The 20,155-nt window shown below is 38.8% G+C and overlaps 1 protein-coding gene across 1 annotated transcript in view; it reads right to left on the bottom strand.

Annotated features, from left to right (window-relative positions):
• LOC131613395 (probable alpha-mannosidase At5g13980) overlaps window positions 1-20,155 on the bottom strand; it is a 44,118-nt gene that overhangs the window by 12,073 nt on the left and 11,890 nt on the right. The window lies entirely within an intron of this gene.

Here is a 20,155-nt window from a genome sequence, read left to right as displayed (position 1 = left end):
ATAGTTTAACTGTCCTAAGGTTTATACTCAAACGCAGTTCTAAACTAATATATGCACAGTTTATATTTGACAGTAATTTAAATAAAGACTGTAAATTGAAAGCTTGTAAAGCCTAACCTGGATGGAGTGGAGGCCATTGAAGAAGTATGTACAGAGCCTCAACAATATTTTATGGATAACAGTTGAATATATATGTGATAAACAGTTAATGGTTTTTGAAAACAGAAGAAGTGAAGATGGACAAAGGTATCTGAAGAGTTTCACCGGGAATAATGCCCTTCAAATACCAGAGGAATGTTTTGAAAACAGAAAGAAGATTTTGAAAATACAGTTTTGAAAACAAGCTAAGAAGAGAAGGTTTTTTTTTTGGACTTACACTCTATTAGAGGCCCAGTACTTTGCAGTACTGGTGATAAAAACAGTTGGAAATGATTTGAAATGATATAAGGTTTTGTTGTTTGAAAACCTTAATCATTTGATTTAATCAGAGATTGAAAACAGTTTTGAGAATTGACAAAAGTCAACTTAATTAAAGTAAAAATAAAGATTTTTACTTAATTAAGACCTAAACAAATAGGGTTTTATCATAAACTTATTTACAAAGTGATTAGGTTAAAATAAAGTGATAATATATATTTAAAGTATTTAAGAAAACACTTAAAAACATACTATTTTAAACCTAATTAAAATTCAAGGAATAAATAATATTTTTATGATTTTTTTGACTATTCACAAAATAGATATATTAAATAATAGGTGTATGAAAAATGAAGTGAAAATGATTTATTTTGATAGGTGAATTAATTGTGTGAAGTGGTGAAGAAATTTAGTGTAAAAAGTGATAAAAAAAATGGTTTTGTCACCTAGAGGGGTTGAACTCACGCCCTCCAAGTCATTGGCCAAAACACCCACCATCTGGGCTACGCGCGCAGTTTGTTTAAGATGCACATCTAACTTATTATATTTTCAAACAAGTGGCAAAACATTGAAAAATAAATGAAGCAAAAAGTCTGGGGCGAGGAGGATTCGAACCCCAGACCTTGGGCATGAGGAGACTAAGAGCGCATGTGTGGCCACTAGGGCAAGTTGTTCAGTCGTTAATAAAACGCACACCATTCAAAATAAAATAAACTCTCCCCTGAGAATTCAAATTTTGCGCGCCACCACCATCTTCATCTTCAACCTCAAGCTCTCCATTTTTGAATTTCTGAACTTACTCGTTTCTCAACCATTTGCAACGATGTAAACATGAAACTTGCTCTAAATTCACTCACGATTCTAAATATGTAACTAACATGAACTATCATTGACTACATCTAACTAATTTACCAGAAATCGTGAAGAACCCTAAAATTTCAAAATTAAATTAAATGATTATACTGAAAGATAAATGGATGATGATAGAGGGTTTTCAATCCTCTGATGATGCTGAACAAGATAGAATCGAGCTATTTCACAAAGAGTACTTAAATTAAAGAGAGGGAGTTCAGAAACTTACCTCTGAAAATGGAGATCGTGAGGATGATAGAGAGCAACTGGGCTTGTATGAATGATCCCAAAAGCTTCCTTGTGGCTCAGTGATGCTAACTGAATGCTTGTAATGACCTCAAACCTCCTGAATTGTTCTATGGACCTCCCTCGATTTCAGCTTCAAGTGAACATGGAGGGTGTTGATTCTCGAGTTACAGATGAGCTGCAGCCATCTGGTTAGCTTCACTATGACCTGAGGAGTGTGTCTGGATGATTGGCTTGCCTTGAAACCTTCTGAATCACTCCATGGACCTCCAACTGCAGATGCTCCAAAGTGAGAGCAACAATGGTGTTCCTCCACCTACAGAAGTGATCCAGGTGCTTGGATCACCTCAAATGACCTCCCTTGAGATGTTAGAATGCTCACTTCCCAAAGATAAGCTCTGGTTTGAAGAAATCGATTCTTCTTGCCAAAGAACTTTGAAAAACAATGAACAAGAGAAGAGAAAGAGAAAGCAAGTAATATGGTTGCTTTGGTGTGTTTTTCTACTGAATTGTGCTCTCCTATTTATAGGCAAATGTCTCAGTACTGAGTGAGAGAGTGAGCTTGCTTAGTGAAGCAAGTTTGGTTTCTTAGCCATGAAGAAATTTCAAAGAATATCCAAGTGTGATCATTGCATTTTCGAGCCACCTCCCCTATCCATTGATTCTATCTGATCTTAGGGGACAATTCAGATGCAAAGTGAGCTCTAATTGGTTGGTGAGAAGATTCCTTGGGTGATTCATCAATTTGCCATAAATTCTCAAATGTAATCATTACATAATCACATGTTCTTGTTTTAGGAATCTTCTTCAATTATCATGGCATGGTGAAAATGAATGCATGGCATGTTTGCAGATGTATTATGGGTCATGTAGCATCTGTATTTGAGGTCATGTGCACAAAACTTCAAAGTTCCAAAATGATGCATGACCTATAATTTCACTTCATGAGGCCAACTTTGAACAAGCATAACTCTTAGCTCAAATTGAATTTTGAGAAGGTTGAACACAATTTGGAAAGCCCTAAACATCTACTTTAAATCATTAGTTTATGTCTTCTTCAGAATCCTTTGGGAAATTTGTGAAAAATGAGGCCAAAGTTGGAAGAAAACTAGGTTAAAACACTTAGAAAAATTTCTAAGTGTTTATGACCTAAACTTCAAAATTTCCAAAACTTCATAAATGATTGATCTTTTGAAAAAAGTTCCCTTGTAAGATGTTGTTTTATTTGGCAAGATCTACAACTTTCATGTTGGAAGTTTTTTGAGTTGTGTAGGTGAAATTTTGAGATCTCACCATGCCTTAAAAAACCCTAATTCCCGACTTTTCGCTCCTTGATGAATTTCTTTGAATTTCTTTGGCCAAATGACTTTGACATCCATATATTGATGATATTGATCTTTGAAAGTCATTTTTTGACCAAAAACCTTAAAAGTCAATGATGATCCTTCACAGTTGACTTTTTCCTGACAAAGTGAATTTTTGGGCTTTTGTGTAGAAATAAGATCTTCTCCCCAAATGGATGATATAAATGGATTATATGGAGGTAGTAGAGATCCTTGAATCATGTCTTGAGTTTTGGATTCATGCCCTGATCAAAAGTCAACTATCTTGGTGAATTAGGTCAAAACCCTAATTTGTCGACCATGTGAAAATAATGACTGTAGACTTTGAATTGAAGTGTGATGTCTAGTAGATCTTGTCATATGAGTTATTTGAAGATGATTGATGTCTTTGAATGACCCTCTGAGGTTTTTTAGGGTTTCCCAAATGTGATCCCTGATTTTAGTCCTTGATAGGCTCAAAACCCTAGTCTGGTGACCTGAGTAAACCTGTACTCATATGATTGGATGTATAATCAATCATAGATGAGAAAAGTGAAGTTTTTGAGCCCCATGATTGTATTAGAGACTAATCTTTGTATTGATTGATCCTTTGCCTGAGCTTTCTTGTCTTTGAGCATCCTCGATTAGGTACCAGATGGAGAAATGACTGCTCTGGGTACTTGTCTTGACCTGATGAAAAATCCTGAAGATATGCCATCTCAGGGGGGTCAAAAATTAGGGTATGACACCATGGAGTATTTACAAAACTTGGAAATGGTAATTATGCGGAAAAGGCTACATTGAAAGCAATAACCACTATTTTCCCTAACAACTTTGAGTTCCAACTGTGCTTGTCGCTTCAGATTGGCGATGATTTGATCGAAGATCCTTTGATGAAAAAGACTCTTCAGGTGACGAAGTATGGACTGATGCAGTTACTTTGTCATAAATCCTTAATTTTTGCCTAGATTGCCCTTTCAGGTTTTCAATCTACCAGGATGAATTTTTTTCTGTTTATTGTCTCTAATTTTTGCCTGGACCGCCCTTTCGGGTTTTCAGTCCACCGAGACGCTCATTTTTGCCTAAGTCGCCCTTTGCGGGTTTTCGACTTACCGAGCTGTTCTTTTGTATTTTTTTTAGACAAAGTATTTCTTGACTGCATCAGCATTCACAGGATGTGGGAGTTCATCACCATCCATGGTTGCAAGAGTCATGGCGCCGCCAGAAAATGTTCTTTTGACAACATACGGGCCTTCGTAATTAGGAGACCATTTGCCCCTAGAATTTGGTTGAAAAGACAAGATCTTTTTAAGCACGAGGTCGCCTTCTTGAAATTCACGAGGTCGAACCTTTTTGTTGAAAGCTTGTTTCATCCTTGCTTGGTATAACTGTCCATGACATAGAGCAAACATACGTTTTTCTTCGATTAAGTTCAACTGATCGTATCTGCTTTGACACCATTCAGCCTCTGATAACTTAGTCTCCATGAGGACTCTCATTGATGGGATTTCAACTTCTACGGGGAGCACAGCTTCCATGCCGTATACTAGAGAAAAAGGAGTTGCCCCTGTTGAAGTACGCACTGAAGTACGGTACCCATGTAAAGCAAATGGCAGCATATCGTGCCAGTCTTTGTAAGTGACGACCATTTTCTGGACGATCTTCTTAATGTTCTTGTTGGCAGCTTCAACGGCGCCGTTCATTTTGGGTCTGTAAGGAGAAGAGTTATGATGCTCAATCTTGAATTCTTCACATAATTCTTTCATCATCTTGTTGTTCAAGTTTGAACCATTGTCAGCAATGATCTTGCTGGGAACACCATATCGGCAAATTATGTTATTCTTGATAAACCTTACAACCACTTGTCTTGTAACGTTGGCGTAAGATGCTGCTTCGACCCATTTGGTGAAGTAATCAATGGCTACCAAGATGAAACGATGACCGTTTGAAGCTTTTGGCTCGATCATTCCAATCATGTCGATACCCCACATGGAAAAAGGCCATGGAGATGAGAGAACGTTGAGTAGAGTCGGTGGCACATGGATCTTATCTGCGTAGATCTGGCACTTGTGACATCTCTTCACGTGTTTATAACAGTCAGATTCCATTGTCAACCAATAGTATCCTGCTCTTAACATTTTCTTGGACATTGCATGCCCATTTGAATGAGTTCCAAAGGACCCTTCATGCACTTCATGCATTAACATGTCTGCTTCGTGTCTGTCCACGCATCTGAGCAAAACCATGTCGAAGTTTCTTTTGTATAGCACATCTCCATTTAGGAAGAAACTGCCAGAAAGTCTCCTTAGAGTTTTCTTATCTTTGTTTGATGCCCCAAACGGGTACTCTTGAGTTTGAAGGAAGCGCTTGATGTCGTGGAACCACGGTTTATCATCGATGACTACTTCAGTTGCAAACACATAGGCGGGCCTTTCAAGGCGCGTAATTCTGACTGTAGGCATATCGTTCCAATGATGGACTTTGAACATGGAAGATAGAGTAGCCAAGGCGTCTGCCATTCGATTCTGATCTCGAGGTATATGATGCAATTCAACCTTGTTGAAGAAAGTCAACAGACGTCTTGCATAATCTCTGTAAGGAATCAAGCCAGGGTGGTAAGTTTCCCACTTGTCTTTGATTTGGTTGATCACAAGGGCTGAATCTCCATATATGTCTAGGATCTTGATCCTCAAGTCAATGGCTTCTTCGAGACCCATGATACAAGCTTCATATTCTGCGATGTTGTTGGTACAATCAAATAGCAGTCTGGCAGAGAACGGGATATGAGTACCCTTGGGAGTGATGATGATTGCCCCAATTCCATTGCCAAAAGCGTTTACTGCTCCATCAAAAATTAGGCCCCATCTTGATCCAGGATCAGGACCTTCTTCAGGTAATGGTTCGTCACAATCTTTCATCTTCAAGTACAAGACATCTTCATCAGGAAAGTCAAACTTGAGAGATTGATATTCATTAATTGGTTGATGCGCCAAGTGATCGGCGAGAATGCTTCCTTTGACCGCTTTTTGGGCACGGTACTCAATGTCATACTCGGATAACAGCATTTGCCATCGGGCAATCCTTCCTGTTAAGGCAGGCTTTTCAAAGACGTACTTGATCGGATCCATTTTGGAGATTAACCAAGTAGTATTGTTGATCATGTACTGGCGGAGACGTTTTGAAGCCCAAGCCAAAGCACAACATGTTTTTTCGAGCATTGAGTAACGGGACTCACAGTCTGTGAATTTCTTACTCAAGTAATAGATGGCATGCTCCTTCTTACCGGTTTCATCTTGCTGTCCAAGCATACAACCCATGGATTCTTCTAACACGGTAAGGTACATGATTAGTGGTCTTCCTTCAACTGGAGGAATCAATATTGGTGGTTCTAACAGGTATTCCTTGATACTGTCGAACGCTTTCTGGCAATCTTCAATCCATACAACCCCTTGATCTTTGCGGAGAAGCTTGAAAATCGGCCCACAAGTAGCAGTCATTTGAGAGATGAATCTGGAGATATAGTTCAATCGTCCGAGAAATCCTCTTACTTGTTTTTCAGTCTTTGGTGCAGGCATCTCTTGAATAGCTCTGACTTTGTCGGGATCTACTTCAATACCTCTTTGGCTGACAATGAAACCCAAGAGTTTTCCAGATCTAACCCCAAAAGTACATTTGTTAGGATTCAAGCGAAGCTGATATTTCCTTAGTCGTTGAAACAACTTCAAAAGGTATTCAATATGTTCTTCTTCTGTGCTGGACTTGGCTATCATGTTGTCCACATAAACTTCAATTTCTTTATGCATCATGTCATGAAAGAGAGTAGTCATTGCCCTTTGGTAAGTTGCGCCTGCATTCTTTAATCAAAATGGCATCACTTTGTAGCAAAAGGTACCCCACGGGGTGATGAAAGATGTCTTCTCCATGTCTTCGGGAGCCATCTTAATCTGATTATAACCGGAGAACCCGTCCATGAAAGAAAAGACGTTGAACTTAGCGGTGTTATCAACCAGCATGTCAATATGAGGTAATGGAAAGTCATCTTTTGGACTGGCTTTGTTCAAGTCACGTTAGTCAACACACATTCTGACTTTGCCATCTTTCTTCGGAACTGGCACTATGTTGGCCAACCATTGAGGATACTCGGAGGTGACAAGAAAACCTGCGTCGAGTTGCTTTTGAACTTCTGTTTTGATCTTGTTAGCCATATCAGGGTGAGTCCTTCGCAATTTCTGCTTAACTGGCGGACATTCTGGCTTCAACGGCAAGTAATGCTGAACAATATTGGTATCCAACCCAGTCATGTCTTGGTAGGACCAGGCAAACACGTCAACATATTCTTTGAGAAGGTCTGTCAACTTACTCTTGATATCAGCATCAAGCAGCGATCCAATGGTCACTTCTTTTTTGTCTTCTTCAGAACCCAAGTTGATATTTTCTAAAGGCTCTTTATGAGGCAGAATGGCTCTTTCCTCGTGCTTAAGTAATCGAGAGACCTCGTCTGGGATCTCCTCTTCTTCCTCTTCTTCGGCTTCGAACACAGGAAACTCAAAGTTGGGAGAAGGCATAGGGTTATTGCATTCAATGGGTTTATTAATAGTTAATCTGCACATATGATTTATATTTATTTCAGAAAATTTATGAATGCAAGAGTGTATGCAGATTATTGAAAAAGTTTTTTTTTTTATTTTGGTTTTTTAGGATTACCATTTCCAGAAAAAGCAAAAATAAAACATATAATGTAGGGAATTCAAAATGACGCTTTATTTATGATTCATTTTTGAAACAAAGCCATAAACACAAACTCATTTGCCTTGGGCGGGACAAAGAGGGAAACTTTTAAAAACAAAGCCCTATACACAAAGTTATTTGGGCAAAACAAAACATTTAAAAGCAAAGCCCTATAAAACATCTCTCTGCTTTGGGCCAGGCAGAAGGTCAAAATAACAGCGAGGTGATTACTTTGAGCGGCGAACAACATTCGGAACGTCGACAGCTTTCCAGTAGCAACGAACTCCTCTGTGTATTATGTATTCAGGAAAATTATCCCCAGAATTATCTTCAGTATTGACATTGACCGCTGGTCGAGCAGGATTTGAAGGTCCTGGTTTGTCACCCTTGTTCTTTGTAGAGTTGAAACGGTTTTCTTCTACTTCTTGAAGAGCATAAGATGAGTCACAATCTTCAGAATTTTCAGGATGTATTTCCCAGTCTTCAGGATGAAGAGACTCATTGTCAGCGACACTTTCCGAGTCAACTGCGGGACCATCTTCCCTTTCATCTTCAAAAATGGCATTTATGTGATAATAACCATCTTCAGGATTATAAATCTTGGCAGATGCATTGAAGTCAGTAATTTCAGGCTGCTGAGAAAATTGACAGGGCTGATAAGCCTCTTCTGGTTGACTGTTATATTCAAAGGGATCTCCCCATCCAGTTGGTTGGATATCTTCAATCGCAATCTTTGAACTTTCAGGTGCAGTATATTTTACCATATAATCAAATTTGCCACTTGGTTGTCCCAAGGTGTCCCAGACCTCTGCAGGAATAGGCTCAGTTTCGTTGCCTTTGGATTTCTGTGACGGAGGATATGGTTCTTCCTGAGACATGTATCCTGAGTCATTGAGATAACATTTCCATTTTTCTTCAGTATCGGAGAGACCTTCTTCGATGCATTCTTCGATAAGGACATTAACCTCTTGAGGATTTGGGTTAAGGAACCCTCCACTATGGAACGTTTCTTTGATCGGACGAAGGGTTTCATCCTTCTTGGTGCAGTTTCAAAACATCGGTGAACATCCAAGTCCTGTTCTAGTTTCATTATTGGTAGGGATCACAACTTGACCCCAGCCAGTGGTAGTTCCATCTTTCACTACTTTTACTGCCTCTTTGTAAGAAGAGATTGATGCTTTCTTTTTGGAAGATTCGTCTTCTAAAGAGAGACCTTGGAACTGAGTTCCTTCCACATCATCAGCACCAATGAAAGAGAAATTGGATAAATGGCTCACCATCAAGGCTTGCTCTCCACTTATTGTTACCAATTTTCCATTTGTTACAAATTTTAACTTTTGATGGAGCGTAAAAGTCACTGCCCCTGCTTCATGGATCCATGGTCGTCCTAACAGACAGCTATAAGCAGCTTGAATGTCCATGACCTGGAAGGTGATTTGAAATGTATGTGGACCAATTGTCATGGGAAGGTTGACTTCGCCGATAACAGATTTTCGCGAACCATCAAATGCTTTGACTACTACACCACTGAACTTCATAGGCATTCCTTGGTAAGACAAGCGAGCAAGAGTCGTCTTTGGCATCACATTTAAGGAAGATCCGGTGTCTACCAACACATTGGACAAAGAGTCTGACTGACAGTTCATAGAAATGTGTAGAGCAAGGTTGTGATTTCTGCCCTCCTCGGGGAGTTCTTCATCACAGAAGCTTAAATTGTTGCAAGCTGTTATGTTAGCTATTATCCCATCAAAGTGATCAACAGTCACATCATGATCGACAAAAGCTTGATCCAAGACTCTCATCAGGGCTTCCCTGTGTGCTTCAGAGTTTAAAAGCAATGAAAGTATTGAGATTTTTGAAGGAGTCTGCATAAGCTGATCCACAATCTTGTATTCACTTCTTTTGATAAGCTTCAAAATTTCGTCAAAGTCAGGATTGACATTGGTTCCACTGGATTGACCAACATCAGTGTTTGTATTACTGACAGGAGTTTCCTCGGGATTTCCCACTGGTGTATTGACAGGATTTTGCCTGGTTGCGGGAGCAATAGGCTGCTTCGGAGGTAGTGGAGTATACACACGTCCACTTCTTGTTACGTGACTCACATCGGCGATATTCACGACAGATGAAAGAGTAGGTAAAGGAACTTCTTGTCCATTCTTTATCATTGTAGCATTGTAGTTGTATGGAACTGCCTTGTCAGAGTCATAAGGAACAGGTCCAGGTAGACAAATGATCAAAGGAGCAATAGGAACCTTTGGCTTGTTGTAGGTAACTTCCATGCGCTCAGGCATGTTGAAATGAGGAACGATGACGTTAACTTTAGGCATTTCCGAGTTGATATCTGAGACTAAAAGCTCATGCGGATAACATCCTATCATGTTAACTTCATTTTCATTCCTATTTCTGTAGATCTGAATAGTACCATTATCCAACAGAACTTGGAGATCTCTTCTCACAATCGAACATCCGTGAGGATCTACACAACATATGCTACAGGAACCGTAGTGATGCTGGCGAAAATTCTGCCCTTGACAGAGAGTAGCGTGCATTTGTACCAAATCTGCTCTTGAGAAATTGATATTATAGACTCGGTATGGACCAGGACATCCATACACCATGTTTACAACATGCCCTCCATGATTGGGTAGCGGATTTGCTTGCACATTTGGGTTCAAATTTCTGAAAGAGAGGAGATTAGATCTAACCAACCTCTGAACTTCATATTTCAAAGCTATGCAATGCTCGAGATCATGGCCAGGTGCTCCTTGATGATAAGGGCACGAGACCTCAGCTTTGTACCACCATGGTCGTTTCTCAGGTACTGGTGGTGGTGCTTTAGTTTGAACAAGACCTCTTTCAATCAAAGCAGGGTACAATTCTGTGTAGGTCATTGGAATCGGATCAAACTGTGGAGCTCTTTGTACACGATTCTGATTATTGTTAAACTGTTGAGCCTGTTGTTGTTGAAACTGCGGGGTGAATCCCGGATTTGGTGCTGTATTAACGGCTGGTGAGATAGCAGCTACCTGTCGTTGACGATTGACATTTCCTCTTGGCCTCCCTTGGGATACCATGTCAACACTTTGTTCTTTCTTCTTTGGGAAACCACTTCCGAACTTTTTGGTTCCGCTTGAAGATCCACTTTCTTTAGTTAGACGTCCGGTTCGGACCCCTTCTTCTAGACGCATCCCCATGTTTACCATTTCGGTGAAATCACTTGGAGCACTAGCAATCATGCGTTCATAATAAAACGGACTGAGAGTATTCAAGAAGATCTTTGTCATCTCTTTCTCTTTTAATGGTGGATTAATCTGAGCAACAATTTCTCTCCATCGTTGGGCATACTCTTTGAAAGCTTCATGGTCTTTCTGAGCCATGGATCGAAGCTGATCTCTGTCTGGAGCCATATCCGAGTTATACTTGTATTGTCGGGCAAAGGCCTCGCCTAGGTCATTGAAAGTCCGAATATTAGTGCTATCCAAGCCTGAGTACCACTTCAGTGCGGCACCAGTCAAACTGTCTTGAAAGTAATGGATAAGCAACTGATGATTATCTGCATAAGTAGACATCTTTCTAGCATACATCACAAGATGGCTTTGTGGACAAGAACTACCTTTGTACTTCTCAAAGTCAGGGACCTTGAATTTAGCAGGTATTTGTACACTGGGAACCAAACATAGTTCCTGGGCATTCTTTCCAAACAAATCTTTTCCCCGAATAGCTTTGACTTCCAGTTGAATCTTGTTGAATTGTTCTTGGAGATCTCCCACAAGGCTTCGCTGATTTGTGCTATCACCCTGATCATGATAAATTTCGTTGTCTCCGTAAGGAACAGTGTGAACCATAGGAGTAGCAACCGTCATAGTGGGTTGAGAAAGTTCCATAGTAATTTGAGAAAAAGTTACCCCCTGATTTGGAGTGAACAGTGAACTTTGTGCAGCGGGCGCTTCAGTTGTGGTTGTTTGAACCCCAGAGAAATTATGGCGGAAACCTGCACCAAAGCTGAAAGGCGTGCCCCAACCTTCTGGCATGGAGAAAGATGGAATGCTGAATGCAACTGTAGAAGCTGGAGTAGTGACTTCAGATGTTACTGTTGCTTGACTGTTTGGTGGCGGCGGCTGATTCTGTGCGGCCATTAAGGAGTCAACCAGAGTAGTGAGACTTTCCAACTTTTCCTGAAGGGTGGTCACTGTACCACGAAGCTCAATATTCTCTTGTTCAGAGTGTTCCATTACTCTTCTTCTGTTTGAACGAGTATTGTATCTGTGATCTGATTGCGAGCGCGGTCGAGAAACTTTGAGACGCGACAGCTTGACGATCTATTGGAGAAAGATCCAAAAGATGAGACTCTATACAACGGACTCGATATGCAGAATGATGTATGTAAAAAGAAATTTATGATTTTTTCCAAATATTTTAAAGATTATTTCCTTGCAAACATTTGAACACAAACTATTCTTTTATTGAATAAATGGGAAATGTTACAACATTGGAGCGTAGCTCCTTACAAAAGCAAATGATAAATAAAAGGCTAAACAATCCTAAGCATCTTCATCAGACGAAGAACCAAATGCTTTGTGCAGCTTGAGCTTCATGATTTCTTTCCCATAGTGAGCTTTCAATTCGGCCTTTTCGGTCCTCAGTTTGTCAACAACATTCTTCCAATCATCAGGAGTCGGAGCGTTGCTTGTTGAACCTTCAAGATTTTTCTTGCTTTCTTTGATGTACCTCTTGATTGCAGCGTCTTTCTGACGAATCTTCTCATCTTTGCTCATGTGCCATCCATCTTGATAATAGAGAGTTTCTTCGTGATCTTTCACTCTTTTCTTCAACTTTCTATTTTCCACATCGGTCTTACGAAACTTTTCTTCCCAAGCGTCTTTTTCTAACCTAATCTTAGCCAAAGTGTCTTGGTATTCCTCCATAGTGGGAATGTTGGGTCGTTGAGATACTGCAGGAAACATGGGTTTTTCATAAGCATAAGGCATTTGGAACTCCTTTGCTCTTTTCTTTACCCAGCAGGTGTGGGCGTCCATAGCAATGCAATTTCTTGCCTCACCTTTTGCTTTCCATCGGACGTCGTACCAAGCTCTCACCATTCTTGTTTTCAACCTTTGAGGATCATCCCCTTCTTGGTAAAAGTAGCATTCCACTGCGAGACCAATGGGTTTAGCTGAATTTGCATACCCGAGTTGTCGTCGGGCTAGGACCGGATTGTAGTTAATTCCTCCTTGTGTACCAATGAGGGGTACGTTGGCGAACTCTCCACAACTTTCAATGGTTTCTGTACCACAGTGAGCCAAGGTATACCAACGAATATCATTATTAGTAAGAGACATAAGTCTTCGAGGCCAACGCAAACCTTCTCGATTTTCCGTGAAAATAGGAGACTCAGGTAAGTGTGAAACAATCCATTTGAACAACAATGGTGCACAACATACAATGATTCCACCGCCTTGGCGATTCCTATGATGGACAGAGAAATACATGTCACCAAGCAAAGTCGGAACAGGATTCCCAATCAGAAAGATCTTTATGGCATTGATATCAACAAAGTCGTTGACGTTGGGAAACAGAACCAACCCATAGATGAGCAAGGATAGTATAGCTTCAAAGGCTATCATGCTACCAGTTTCGATGAAATCAAAGGCTTTCTTTATTAGGAAGTGTGAAGTTAAACCCGGGAGGTTTCCTTTGGTAGTCCAATTACTCTCAACTTCAGACTTCTTCAAGTGGATACTTGCTGCAATGATGTGTGACTTAGGAATGGCTTCCAAACCATTGAAGGGTATTTTGTCAGACACATGAATACCCAAAAGATTGGCATATTCTTCCAAGGTCGGTACCAACTGGTAGTCTGGAAAGGTAAAACACCGGTAGACGGGATCATAGAACTGAACCAGAGTCTTGAGAAGTCCTTCATCAACATGAGTGTTAAGGATAGGCAAAAGCTTTCCATAACTTTTCCTAAAATTAGAAGGATCTTGTACAGAAGATGCTAATTCTATCATTTTTCCCACATCAGGCGCTTTGAAACCGTACTTTTTGGTATACCTTTTTACCCCTTCCATAACTTAATCCTATAATGTTTGCAAAGAAAATCCTCTAAATCTTTGGAGAAATCATGTTTTTATGGAAAAAGATGGGTTTTTTAATGAATGTATGAATGCATGGATGCATGGATGTCACATATTCAAACATGGTAAAAGCGAACATGGTAATACGAACATGGTAATACATGGTAATACAAACATGGTACACAAACATGGTACACACAGGTTCAAAGGTCCAGCGTCACGAGCATGAGGTCAGAGAACCAAAAATGGGATAGTTCTAGTTAATCACCTGCACAACATGTTCTACTGATACGTCAGAGTCTACATTTTTCTTTCGGATATTACCGGCTTGCACAATTAAACTTGTGAGCCAACAATATTCTCAAGAAAAACTCGTCTGAGTGTGGCTCTCCGCATGACAACTATCCAAGTCTTCACCTGAACGTTTCTGCGCCACAACCTAATAAGGCCAGGATGGGTTGGGGTTCTACAGCCAACTCAGCTTCTACAGTTCAATGCAGCAATAATGTTTTCGCTATGAAACATGCTAAACATATATTACTAACAAGGAACCTCCACTGAGCGGAAGGATTCTCACGTACGCCTGTACATGACTATACCCTCCACCTAATTCTTATGTGTACTTAATCCGGGTTAGGATTTGTCCATAATGTATCACTTGTAACAGAACCACACAAGTAACAGAACCAAAGAACCACATATGTAACAAGAAAAAAAACAAAATAAATAGAATTAACCCTTTTTTTTGGAAACAATAAAAAGTTTTGTCCCCAGTGAAGTCGCCATTTTTCTGTCGCGGGGAAAAATCGTATCTTTTTTCGGGATGAGACACCTGATGTCTTCTTTGGGCTCGAGTGCTCAAAAAATGATTTTTCTTTTGTTCCGACCAAACTTTTTATTGTTTCCAAAGTAGGAAAAGGAAAAAAGCTGCAATAACCTTAAAAGTGGGGGAGAGATCTTTGGGTAAGAGGGTTGGTTATACGAAGGGAAGGTATTAGCACCCAACGTATCTATAGTACTCTATAGGTTTCTTTTCTATGTTTTTCATTCCATGTTATTGAGAGGTTCTTGTGAAATAGGTGGGACCTAAGGTGTTTGTTTGAATATGCTCGCAAAGATCATCGCGATCCTCTGCATACATATCCCTTAGAGGGAATCGGAGCATCTGTAGCTCGAGGTCTACGGGTGCTAAGGTTTGAATGGTTTGAGGGAGAAGTTTTGCTCGCCAAGGATACGACCTTGTGCCTACGTATTCTCAAAGGGATGTTGAGAAAGTCAGAGCAATCGTAGTTCCCACTTATGCTAGTGGAAGCAAAGGAAAAGAGACAAATGTCATCTCAATGTTCGATGTATCTAATCTATATCATCACATACATCTGTTTGGTTTTGTTTGAAAATCTTTTCATTATAAGCCCTGGGCCATGCCACTTATGGTGCTTAGAATGATAAAGATGTTTTTTAGCCAGCCTTGTGGCAAAAACTTTCAATGAAGTCAGCCTTGTGACAAAAAGTTTTGATTAATCAGCCAGCCTTGTGGCAAAAGTTTCAACGAAGTCAGCCTTGTGACAAAAACTTTGATTAATCAGCCAGTATGGTGGCAAAAAAAAGTTTGATTGATTAGCCAGCCTTGTGGCAAAAAAAGTTAAGTTGATTGATTGATTGATTGTTTGTGATGATATAGATGAGATACTCCTATCATAGAGATGATAAATGTCTAATCTCCTAGAGTATTTGATTTGGATATCGGGGATGCTTATAAGAAGCCCGTGGGTCCTTGTACGAAGCCCAAGAGGAGGCTATCCGAGGGTCCTTGCATTATAAGCCCAAGAGGAGGCTATGGGAGGGACAATCCAGGGTCCTTGCATTGTAAGCCCAAGAGGAGGCTATGGGAGGGTCACTCGTTTGTACAAAGCCCAAGGGGAGGCATGGTATAGTTGGTTTGAGCTCTTAGAGCGATTTCACCGGGAAACCATACTCTATGTCCTAACCTAAACTAGGGAGATTCTTTGCACGAAGCCCAATAGGAGGCTATGGGGAACCTAGTGTTGTACTAAGTTGAACAAGCATATATATCACACATACAAACATGAACAAGTACGAGCAAATATGAACAAGTACATGAACAAATATGAACAAGTATGAACAAGCACATATATATGACAAGGTGTGTGTATATAATGGAGTTTATGAAGGAAATATACCTGTAAGCATGATCCATTTGTAAACACGGGGGCTCGGGACTTATGCTCGGGGAGAGACCCACTTGAGTTTATTCAAAGCTATGTAAACAGGTATTTACAAGGGGCTTGGGACTTATACCTACATGGAGGCCCATGGTATTTTTTTTTAAGAATATTTAAAGAAAACCTTCATTTTTTGATTTGTTGTTCGAAGTTAAAAAACAAATTGATCGAGATATGTACAAAAAGGTGTTTGTACAATGAAATACCTAATTTCATGTACAGGAATGGGACTTATACCTATGTGGAGGCCCATGTTTTATTTTATAAAACATGGTTGATTGTTTTATTAAAAGATGCGTCGTTCGTTGTTTTGAAAACAGTTGAAAAGTATTGTTTTTGAAATAAGTTTATTTGTTTTGAAAAAAAGACTGTATTAAAAGAAAAGGAGTGGGTCTTAGACTCTCTAATATTCGAGAGGCCCCACATCATTTTGAAAATCAATTGATCAATTAAAAAGATTTAATCAATAGTTTCCTTTGAAATAAAAAAGAAATGGTTTATCGTTTTGAAAAGAATTGTGATTGCTTGTTTTAAAACGGTTTGAATTTGAAAGAAATCAAATTAATTAAGATAAACAAAAAGATTACACTTAATTAACACCTAAATGATTAGGGTTTGATCACAAAATATTTACAAGTGATTAAGTTTGAAAATCAATGAAAAACAATATTTTTAAGTATTAAAAAAAACACTTAAAACATGTCATTTTAAACTTAATTAAAAATGTATTAAATAAATATATTTGTGTGATTTTTCTTGATATTCATAAAATATATATATTAAATAAGAGGTGTGCAAAAAATGAAGCAAAAATGAATTGATTTGAATGGTTAATTAATTGAGTGAAGTTGTTAAGAAAATGAAGAAAAATAGTTGTAAAAAATTTGGTTTTGTCTCCACAAGGACTTGAACTCACGCCCTCTCTCTCACCAACCAAAACTCTTGCCAACTGAGCTGCGCGCGCAGCTTGTAATACACACGTATCCAACTGATTATATTTTAAACTCAACATTTGAAATTTCTGAATCAAAAATGGCGCCAAGAACACACCTTCAACTGAATTTTGAAAATCTCCAAAACTGTGTTGTTTTGATCAAGTAAAGGGTCTATCTCACTCAGTTTTTCACGAGGAACATGATGGTAACCTCACAATTCATTTATTTTTGCTCTAAGGTGATCAATTTTGTGATGAACACGAAGAACCCTAAAACTGAAATTCAATGTGAAATCGTGTATGTGCAAGTTATGATGCAATTGAGTGAGGGTTAATGATCCTCATAGGTGCAGAAACAAGATGGTATGTTCATATTTCATTTATGATGCATGGGGAATAGAGTTTGAAGTTCATGAGGCTTACCTTTAAAAACGGCCAAACTGGGAATCGAATTCTGAGTTAGAGGTGTTGCAGCTGCTTTGTAATGATCTGGATAGCTTCAATGATGATTATGGAACATGTCTGGATGCTTGGAACCACCTGGATTCATCTGAACATGACCATGGTACCCGACCTGCAGAAGCTTCAAGAGTGAATCGAATTTGATGATGGAGAGGTTACAGGTCATATGTGAGTGTTTGGATCATTCATATGAAGTATATGGAAGGTGTTAGAAGTGATAGTTTGGACAGAAATGATCTGGAATGGAAATTGGCATGATAAGGTTCATTATATGCAAACATGGAGGTTGAAGAGTGATTCTGAGTTTTAGGTGTTTTTGGGGTGTGTGAATGATTCAAACACATCCCAAATGATGTTTATGAGATGTTAGAATCATCAATTTGGCCATAACTTCAAGGGTTTGGAGGTTGAGTTTTCTACCTCTTAGAAACTTAAGAAACTTGTAATTCAAGAAAGAAAGAGAAAACCTATCTTTTGTGAGGTTTTGGTGTGAATTTGAATGAAGTTTGGACCTCTATTTATAGGCCAAGAGTTCTGAACTCAGACCTTTGCAAGTTGATCAAGAAGTGATGATTTGGCTTAAGAGATAAAAAGGAATCTTTTACATTTAATGCAAAATGGTTAAAGTAACTTAACCATGGTCATTCTTCCAAGCTTCTTATCCTCTTCCATTCTGATCTCAAACCAGAAAAATATCTTCCAATTATTGCATTGGTGTGTCATCACTTGAATTATAGGCCATATAGTATTGAACTTAGTGAAAATGGCTTGTAATTTCATGCATAATGACCTCTAATGACAAAATTCAAAACCATAGCTAGGCTCCATATTTTTTCATGCTCTTGGACATTTTGGAAAGCTCATATTACACACTTCAAAACCCTAGTTGAAAGTTTCTTCAAGACCTTTAAGGAAATGGGTGAAAAAGATCCAAGAACTTTGAAGAAAATGAAGTTTTAAGTGAAATTTTCAAAAGATACCAACTTTGAAGCTCCATATCTCTTAAATGGTTGATCTTTTGGAAACAAATTATATGTGACAAAGTTGTTCATTGGATCAAAATCTACAACTTTCATGTTGGAAGTTTTTTTCAGTTTGTAGGTGAAATTTTGAGAAATTCCCTTCCAAAGTTTGGAAAAAATCATTGAAAAACACTTAGAAAATTTTCTAAGTATGAAAGTCAAACTTTGACTTTTTGATTCTTGATTGATTTTCTTGATTTTTCTTGATCAAATGACTTCATATATCATATATTGATGATTTGAAACTTCAAAAGTCATGGTTGACCAAAATTCCAAAAAGTCAATGGTGATCTTGTACAGTTGACTTTTTCAGACGGATCGCGTTTCTGGAGATTTCAAATGAACCAGGCTATCCTTACCAAATGAATGGTATGAATGGATAATATTGAGGTATTGGAGGATATTGAGCCGTGGTTTGAGTTGTGGCACCATGTCCTGATTAAAAAGTCAGTTGTTCAGTGAATTAGGTCAAAAACCCTAATTGTCGACCTGATGAAATTGATGATTGTGGATCTTGAATTGAGACACAATTTCCATTGGATATTGTCATAGGGATTATTTGAAGATGATTGAAACCTTTGATTGACTTCCTGGGGATTTTTAGGGTTTCCCAAATGTGATCCCTGATTTTAGTCCCTGATAGTTCAAAACCCTAATCTGATGATTTGAAATTTCACTGTTGATCAATCCTTGTGTAGGAGATGTCTTGAGCCAATGGATTAGGTCAAAGTGATGCACTTGGGGTCTTGAGGTCATGTCCCAAGTCATTAGGTCAAATCCTGAGCAAAAGTCAGGAGTATACTATCTTCAGTCAAAACCCTGATCTGGTTGATTCAGAGCCTTTGAGCTTGTTGAAATGAATCTCTGAGGACCAAATGTTGATTGTTGATGAAGATGATTCATTTGAGATGAAGGGAGAACAAAACCCTAATTGATTGTTACTTGTACTGATGAGTGATTTCTTGATTAATCCTGCTGAGTCACAAGTAGCAAACACAAGCTATGCAATTTGTTAGAGATGCAAATGATGCATATGCAAATGATATGAGGTGGTATCTTAGGTCAAAAATTGGGGTATGACATATAGCACCAAAGGTGCATCAAGCATAAACAACAATGGATCACATCTTGAATTATGGATTGGATCTAGAATTTTACCAAATCTTTCACAAACTTTGAATCTTCTTCAAGAACACACAACCACAAGCCTTGATCTCTCACAATTGATGAAGAAAAGTAGTGTTTATGTTGAGGTTTAGCTCTAAATTAGTGAGGTTCAAGATGTGACTCACTAATTTGTGTGGAAGAAAAAGAGCTTTGAGTGATGGGTTTGGAAGAGGTGAGGAGAGAATTTGCAATAAGTTTCTTGGCTATCCAAGCTTGAAAAATGAGGAGGGGAGTGCCTCAATTTATAGCAATTAGGCTTGGGAAATTTTGTGGCTTGGAGTTAGGATTGGAAAATAGAATTAGGCTTGGGAAAAGGATTTGGAGCCAAAAATGAGATCCAATGGTCTTGATGCAATCACATGAGGGTTTATGATTAAATGATGTAGAGAATCAAATGTAAGAACTAAGTCATGCTTCCCATGCTTGCAAATGATGTCAACACTTTCAAAAGCTGAAATTTGCCTTCATTTTTCCAAATTCGCACTGGTGCAATCGATTTACACTTTATGCAAATCTATTTACATAGCTGAAAAAGGCAAAATCTAGGGCAAAAACAGTTATGCAAATCGATTGATGTCTTATGCAAATCGATTTGCACTGATGGCAGAAGCAAATCTGGTGCAGAAACAGTTGTGTAAATCGATTTACACCTTATGCAAATCGATTTGCACAGTGAAAATGT

This window comes from Vicia villosa, linkage group LG6 (genome assembly GCF_029867415.1).
Source record: "Vicia villosa cultivar HV-30 ecotype Madison, WI linkage group LG6, Vvil1.0, whole genome shotgun sequence".
Classification (NCBI taxonomy): Eukaryota; Viridiplantae; Streptophyta; class Magnoliopsida; order Fabales; family Fabaceae; genus Vicia; species Vicia villosa.
The sequence above is the reverse complement of the archived record's forward strand: the minus strand, read 5'-3'. Positions and strand labels throughout refer to the sequence as shown.